We start from the raw sequence: 7,322 nt of genomic DNA, 5'->3' as shown, positions 1-7,322 counted from the left end.
TCTGAATGGAGCATCATAGGTATTTTCTATGATGGTCTCTCTGAACTATCCAAGATGTCTTTGGATAGCTCTGCTGGAGGATCTCTTCATCTGAAGAAGACGCCTACAGAAGCTCAAGAGCTCATTGAAATGGTTGCAAATAACTAATTCATGTACACTTCTGAAAGGAATCCTGTGAACAATGGGACAAGTCAGAAGAAAGGAGTTCTTGAGATTGATGCTCTGAATGCCATACTGGCTCAGAACAAGATATTGACTCAACAAGTCAATTTGATTTCTCAAAGTCTGTCTGGAATGCAAAATGCACCAGGCAGTACTAAGGATGCTTCATCTGAAGAAGAAGCTTATGATCCTGAGAACCCTTCAATGGAAGAGGTGAATTACCTAGGAGAACCCTATGGAAACACCTATAATTCTTCATGGAGAAATCACCCAAATTTCTCATGGAAGAATCAAGAGAAACCTCAACAAGGTTTCAACAACAATAATGGTGGAAGAAACAGGTTTAGCAATGGCAAGCCTTTTCCATCATCTTCTCAGCAACAGACAGAGAATTCTAAGCAGAACCCCTCTGACTTAGCAACTATGGTCTCTGATCTAATCAAAACCACTCAAAGTTTCATGACTGAAACAAGGTCCTCCATTAGGAATTTGGAGGCACAAGTGGGACAGCTGAGCAAGAAAATTACTGAACTCCCTCCAAGTACTCTTCCAAGCAATACAGAAGAAAATCCAAAAGGAGAGTGCAAGGTCATCAACATGGCCGAATTTGGAGAGGAAGGAGAGGAAGTGAACGCCACTGAGGAACACTTCAATGGGCGTGCACTGACCTCCAATGAGTTCCCTAATGAGGAACCATGGGAATCTGAGGCTCAAAATGAGACCATAGAGATTCCATTGGACTTACTTCTGCCTTTCATGAGCTCTGATGAATATTCCTCCTCTGAAGAGGATGAGTATGTCACTGAAGAGCAAGTTGCTAAATACCTTGGAGCAATCATGAAGCTAAATGACAAGTTATTTGGAAATGAGACTTGGAAGGATGAACCCCCTTTGCTCACCAAAGAACTGGATGACTTGTCTAGGCAGAAATTACCTCAAAAGAAATAAGATCCTGGGAAGTTTTCAATACCTTGTACCATAGGCACCATGACCTTCAAGAAGGCTCTGTGTGACTTAGGGTCAAGTGTAAACCTCATGCCTCTCTCTGTAATGGAGAAGCTAGGGATCTTTGAGGTACAAGCTACAAGAATCTCACTAGAGATGGCAGACAACTCAAGAAAACAAGCTCATGGACTTGTAGAGGATGTATTGGTGAAGATTGAAGACCATTACATCCCTACTGATTTCATAGTCCTAGAGACTGGGAAGTGCATGGATGAATCCATCATCCTTGGCAGACCCTTCCTAACCACAGCAAAGGCTGTGATTGATGTTGATGGAGGTGAACTAATCATTCAAGTGAATGAAGAATCCTTTGTGTTTAAGGCTCAAGGATATCCCTCTGTCACCATGGAGAGGAAGCATGAAGAGCTTCCCTCAAATCAGAGTCAAACAGAGCCCCCACAATCAAACTCTAAGTTTGGTGTTGGGAGGCCACAACCAAACTCTAAGTTTGGTGTTGAACCCCCACATTCAAACTCTAAGTTTGGTGTTGGGAGGTTCCAACATTGCTCTGAGTATCTGTGAGGCTCCATGAGAGCCCTCTGTCAAGCTACTGACATTAAAGAAGCGCTTGTTGGGAGGCAACCCAATGATTATATTTTATATATTTTCTTTTGTTATTTTATGTTTTTTGTAGGTTGATGATCATAAGAAGTCACAAAATCCATTGAAAAAGAAAAAACAGAATGAAAAACAGGAAGAAAAACAGCACACCCTGGAGGAAGAACCCATTGGCGTTTAAACGCCAGTGAGGCTAGCAGTTGGGCGTTTAACGCCCAGTCTAGCACCATTCTGGGCGTTTAACGCCAGAAAAGGGCACCAGATTGGCATTAAACGCCAGAAAAGGGCAAGAACCTGGCGTTAAACGCCAGGAATGGGCACCAGCCCGGCGTTTAACGCCAGAAATGGCTCAAAACGTGATTTTGAATGCCATTTGGTGCAGGGATGACTTTTCCTTGACACCACAGGATCTGTGGACCCCACAGGACCCCCACCAACCCCACCACTCTTTCTCTCTTCTTCACCCATTCACCAATCACCTCAATACCTCTTCCCCAAAAACCCTTCACCTATCAACTCCCATCTTTCTCTTCACCACTCACATCCATCCTTCATAAAACCCCACCTACCTCACCCTTCAAATTCAAACCACTTTCCCTCCCAAACCCACCCATAATGGCCGAACCCTATCCCCCCCTCTCTCCTATAAATACCCTTCTTCACTCCTTCATTTTCACACAACCTAAACACCACTTCTCCCCCTCTTTGGCCGAATACAAAGCCATCCCCTTCTTCCTCATTTCTTCTTCTACTCTCTTATTTCTTCTTTTGCTCGAGGACGAGCAAACCTTTTAAGTTTGGTGTGGTAAAAGCACTGCTTTTTGTTTTTCCATAACCATTTATGGCATCCAAGGCCGGAGAAACCTCTAGAAAGAGGAAAGGGAAGGAAAAAGCTTCCACCTCCGAGTCATGGGAGATGGATAGATTCATCTCAAGGGTGCATCAAGACCACTTCTATGATGTTGTGGCCTTGAAGAAGGTGATCCCCGAGGTCCCCTTTTCACTCAAAAAGGGTGAATATCCGGAGATCCGCCATGAGATCCGAAGAAGAGGTTGGGAAGTGCTTACCAACCCCATTCAACAAGTCGAAATCTTGATGGTTCAAGAGTTCTATGCCAATGCATGGATCACCAAGAACCATGATCAAAGTGTGAACCCGGATCCAAAGAATTATCTTACTATGGTTCGGGGGAAATACTTGGATTTTAGTCCGGAAAATGTAAGGTTAGCATTCAACTTGCCCATGATGCAAGGAGATGAACATCCTTACACTAGAAGGGTCAACTTTGATCAAAGGTTGGACCAAGTCCTCACAGTCATATGTGAAGAGGGCGCACAATGGAAGAGAGATTCAAGAGGGAAGCCGGTTCAATTGAAAAGGCATGACCTCAAGCCCATGGCTAGAGGATGGTTAGAGTTTATTCAACGCTCAATCATTCCCACTAGCAACCGGTCCGAAGTTACTCTAGACCGGGCCATCATGATTCATAGCATCATGATTGGAGAAGAAGTGGAAGTTCATGAGGTCATAGCTCAAGAACTCTACAAGGTGGCGGACAAGTCTTCCACCTTGGCAAGGTTAGCCTTTCCTCATCTCATATGTCACCTCTGTTATTCAGTAGGAGTTGACATAGAAGGAGACACCCCCATTGATGAGGACAAGCCCATCACCAAGAAAAGGATGGAGCAAACAAGAGATCCCTCTCATCATGAGATCCCTGAGATGCCTCAAGGGATGCACTTTCCTCCACAAGGCTATTGGGAGCAACTAAACACCTCCCTAGGAGAATTGAGTTCCAACATGGGACAACTAAGGGTGGAGCACCAAGAACACTCCATTCTCCTCCATGAAATTAGAGAAGATCAAAGAATCATGAGAGAGGAGCAACAAAGACAAGGAAGAGACATTGAGGAGCTCAAGCACTCCATAAGACCTTCAAGAGGAAGAACAAGCCGCCATCACTAAGGTGGACCCGTTCTTTAATCTCCTTGTTCTTTAATTTTCTGTTTTTCGAATTTTAGTGCTTTATGTTTGTCCATGTTTGTGTCTTATGATCATTAGTGTCTTAGTGTCTATGCCTTAAAGTTATGAATGTCCTATGAATCCATCACCTTTCTTAGAGATTGTTCTTAATTGAAAAAGAAAAGAATTGCATGAAGTTTGAATTTTATAACAGTTTAATTATTTTGATGTGGTGGCAACACTTTTGTTCTATGAATGTATGCTTGAACAGTGCATATGTCTTTTGAATTTGTGGTTCATGAATGTTGGCTCTTGAAAGAATGATGAAAAAGGAGACATGTTACTGAGGATCTGAAAAATCATAAAAATGATTCTTGAAGCAAGAAAAAGCAGTGAATACAAAAAAAAAAAGAAGAAGAAAGCAAGCGAAAAAAAAAACCGAAAAGAAAAAAAAAAAGAAGAAAAAAAAAAGAAAGAAAAAGAAAGAAATAAAGTTGTGATCCAAGGCAATAAGAGTGTGCTTAAAAACCCTGGACACCTCTAATTGGGGACTTTAGCAAAGCTGAGTCACAATCTGAAAAGGTTCACCCAATTATGTGTCTGTGGCATGTATGTATCCGGTGGTAATACTGGAAGACAGAGTGCTTTGGGCCACAGCCAAGACTCAATAAGTAGCTGTGTTCAAGAATCATCATACTTAACTAGGAGAATCAATAACACTATCTGGACTCTGAGTTCCTAAAGAAGCCAATCATTCTGAATTCCAAAGGATGAAGTGAGATGCCAAAACTATTCAGAGGCAAAAAGCTAAAAGCCCCGCTCATCTAATTAATACTGATCTTCATAGATGTTTTTGGAGTTCATTGCATATTCTCTTCTTTTTTATCCTATTTGATCTTCAGTTGCTTGGGGACAAGCAACAATTTAAGTTTGGTGTTGTGATGAGCGGATAATTTGTACGCTTTTTGGCATTGTTTTTAGTATGTTTTTAGTATCTTTTAGTTAGTTTTTATTATATTTTTATTAGTTTTTAGTTAAAATTCACTTTTCTGGACTTTACTATGAGTTTGTGTGTTTTTCTGTGATTTCAGGTATTTTCTGGCTGAAATTGAGGGATCTGAGCAAAAATCTGATCCAGAGACTCAAAAGGACTGCAGATGCTGTTGGATTCTGACCTCCCTGCACTCGAAGTGAATTTTCTGGAGCTACAGAAGCCCAATCGGCGCGCTCTCAACGGCGTTGGAAAGTAGACATCCTGGGCTTTCCAGCAATATATGATACTCCATACTTTGCCCAAGATTTGATGGCCCAAACCGGCGTTCAAAGTCACCTACAGAAATTCCAGCGTTAAACGCCGGAACTGGCACCTAAATGGGAGTTAAACGCCCAAACTGGCATAAAAGCTGGTGTTTAACTCCAAGGAGAGTCTCTACACGAAAATGCTTCATTGCTCAGCCCAAGCACACACAAAGTGGGCCCGGAAGTGGATTTTTATGTCATTTACTCATCTATGTACACCTTAGGCTACTAGTTTTCTATAAGTATGACCTTTTACTATTGTATTAGACATCTGGAGATCTTTGAATCTTTTGATCATTGGGAGGCTGGCCTCACGGCCATGCCTAGACCTTGTTCTTATGTATTTTCAACGGTGGAGTTTCTACACACCATAGATTAAGGTGTGGAGCTCTGCTGTACCTCGGGTATTAATGCAATTACTATTGTTCTTCTATTCAATTCCGCTTGTTCTTGTTCCAAGATATCACTTGTTCTTCAACTTGATGAATGTGATGATCCGTGACACTCATCATCATTCTCACTTATGAACAAGGTGACTGACAATCACTCTTGTTCTACAAGCAACCAAGGCTCTAGTGTTTATCTCTTGGATTCTTTAACCGGAATCTTCGTCGTATAGGCGAGAACTGATGGCGGCATTCAAGAGAATCCGGAAGGTCTAACCTTGTCTGTGGTATTCTGAGTAGGATTCAATGATTGAATGACTGTGACGTGCTTCAAACTCCTAGCAGGCGGGGCGTTAGTGACAGACGCAAAAGAATCGATGGATTTTATTCCGGCATGACCGAGAACCGACAGCTGATTACCCATGCTGTGACAGAGCATAGGCAACGTTTTCACTGAGAGGATGGGAGGTAGCCACTGACAACGATGAAACCCTACATGAGCTTGCCATGGAAAGGAGTAAGAAGGATTGGATGAAGATAGTAGGAAAGCAGAGAGACGGAAGGGAAGGCATCTTCATACGCTTATCTGAAGCTCTCACCAATGATATACATAAGTACCTCTATCTTTATCTTTAAGCTTTATTCGTTTATCACTATACCCATTTGAGTCTGCCTGACTGAGATTTACAAGGTGACCATAGCTTGCTTCATAGCAACAATCTCCGTGGGATCGACCCTTACTCGCGTAAGGTTTATTTTTTGGACGACCCAGTGCACTTGCTGGTTAGTTGTGCGAAGTTGTGTTTATGCCATGGTATTGAGCACCAAGTTTTTGGATTCATTACCGGGGATTATTTGAGCTGTGAAAAGTATTGATCATAATTTCGTGCACCAATTAGGTTGGGCAGGTTGATTATTTTGGCCATGATATGGTGGTTGGGAGTAAGTGTTTTGTGTGGCTTGGTATGATCTTTGGTTGGAGTTTTGGTATGTGGAATTGTTATGTTGGTTGGGGTTGTAAGGTTTGTGGTTTTGTGGTTGGGTTTGCTGGTTTCCCCACCCAAAGTTTGGGTGGTTTTTCCAGCCTGGGTTGTAAGTGTTGGAATGTGGATCATATGGTTGCTTTTGTTGATTTCCCACATAGTTGGCCTCTTCCCAATCACCTCCTTCAGTGCTTACTTCCTCTTGATCTTGTGTGTGTATTGCAGCCACTTGATTTGTTTCTAATTTCCTGGTGAGCTCTACTAGTTGCTTGGCAAACACCTTGTTTTGGGCTAGAATTGTATCAACATGGTTCAGCTCCATGACTCCCTTAGTGTTGTGTCTCTCTGAAGCATAGTAGTACTCATTCTCAGCCACTGTCTCAATCACTTCAATGGCTTCTTCCACAGTCTTTTTTCTGTTCAATGAACCTCATGATGAATGGTCTACAGCCTTCCTTGATTCATAAGAAAGTCCATCATAGAAAATATGCAATTGCACCCAGTCATGGAACATGTCTGGTGGGAATTTCCTTGTCAAATCCTTGAACCTCTCCCATGCCTCGTAGAGAGTTTCACCATCTTGTTGTCTAAAAGTCTGAACCTCAGATTGAAGCCTATTGACCTTTTGTGGGGGGTAGAAACGTGCCAGAAACTTGCTTTCCACCTCATCCCAGGTTGTTAGGCTCCCCCTTGGGAATAATTCCAGCCACTTAGCTGCCTTGTCCCTAAGTGAAAATGGGAACAAGAGCAGTTTATAGGCATCTTCCTGGACTCCATTGGACTTCATAGTGTCGCAAATTCTCAGGAATTTTGTGAGATGTTGGTTTGGATCTTCATTAGCACTCCCACCAAATGAACAATGATTCTCCACCAGTGATATTAGCTGTGGTTTGAGTTCAAAATTGTTGGCCTGAATGGGTGGTTTCTGAATGCTGCTACCACAATTCCCAGAGGTTGGGTTTATGT

At 42.4% G+C, this 7,322-nt stretch overlaps 1 non-coding gene across 1 annotated transcript; it reads left to right on the top strand.

Moving 5' to 3' along the window:
• The first annotated feature begins 6,868 nt into the window (after positions 1-6,868).
• LOC130959344 (small nucleolar RNA R71) lies at positions 6,869-6,972 on the top strand. Its single transcript, XR_009078430.1, has one exon. It is a non-coding gene; the product is annotated as a small nucleolar RNA R71 (small nucleolar RNA).
• The last annotated feature ends 350 nt before the right edge of the window (positions 6,973-7,322 follow it).

The sequence above is a fragment of the Arachis stenosperma genome, chromosome 10, assembly GCF_014773155.1.
Source record: "Arachis stenosperma cultivar V10309 chromosome 10, arast.V10309.gnm1.PFL2, whole genome shotgun sequence".
In the NCBI taxonomy this organism is placed as follows: domain Eukaryota; kingdom Viridiplantae; phylum Streptophyta; class Magnoliopsida; order Fabales; family Fabaceae; genus Arachis; species Arachis stenosperma.
This window is presented reverse-complemented; position numbering and strand designations above follow the sequence as displayed.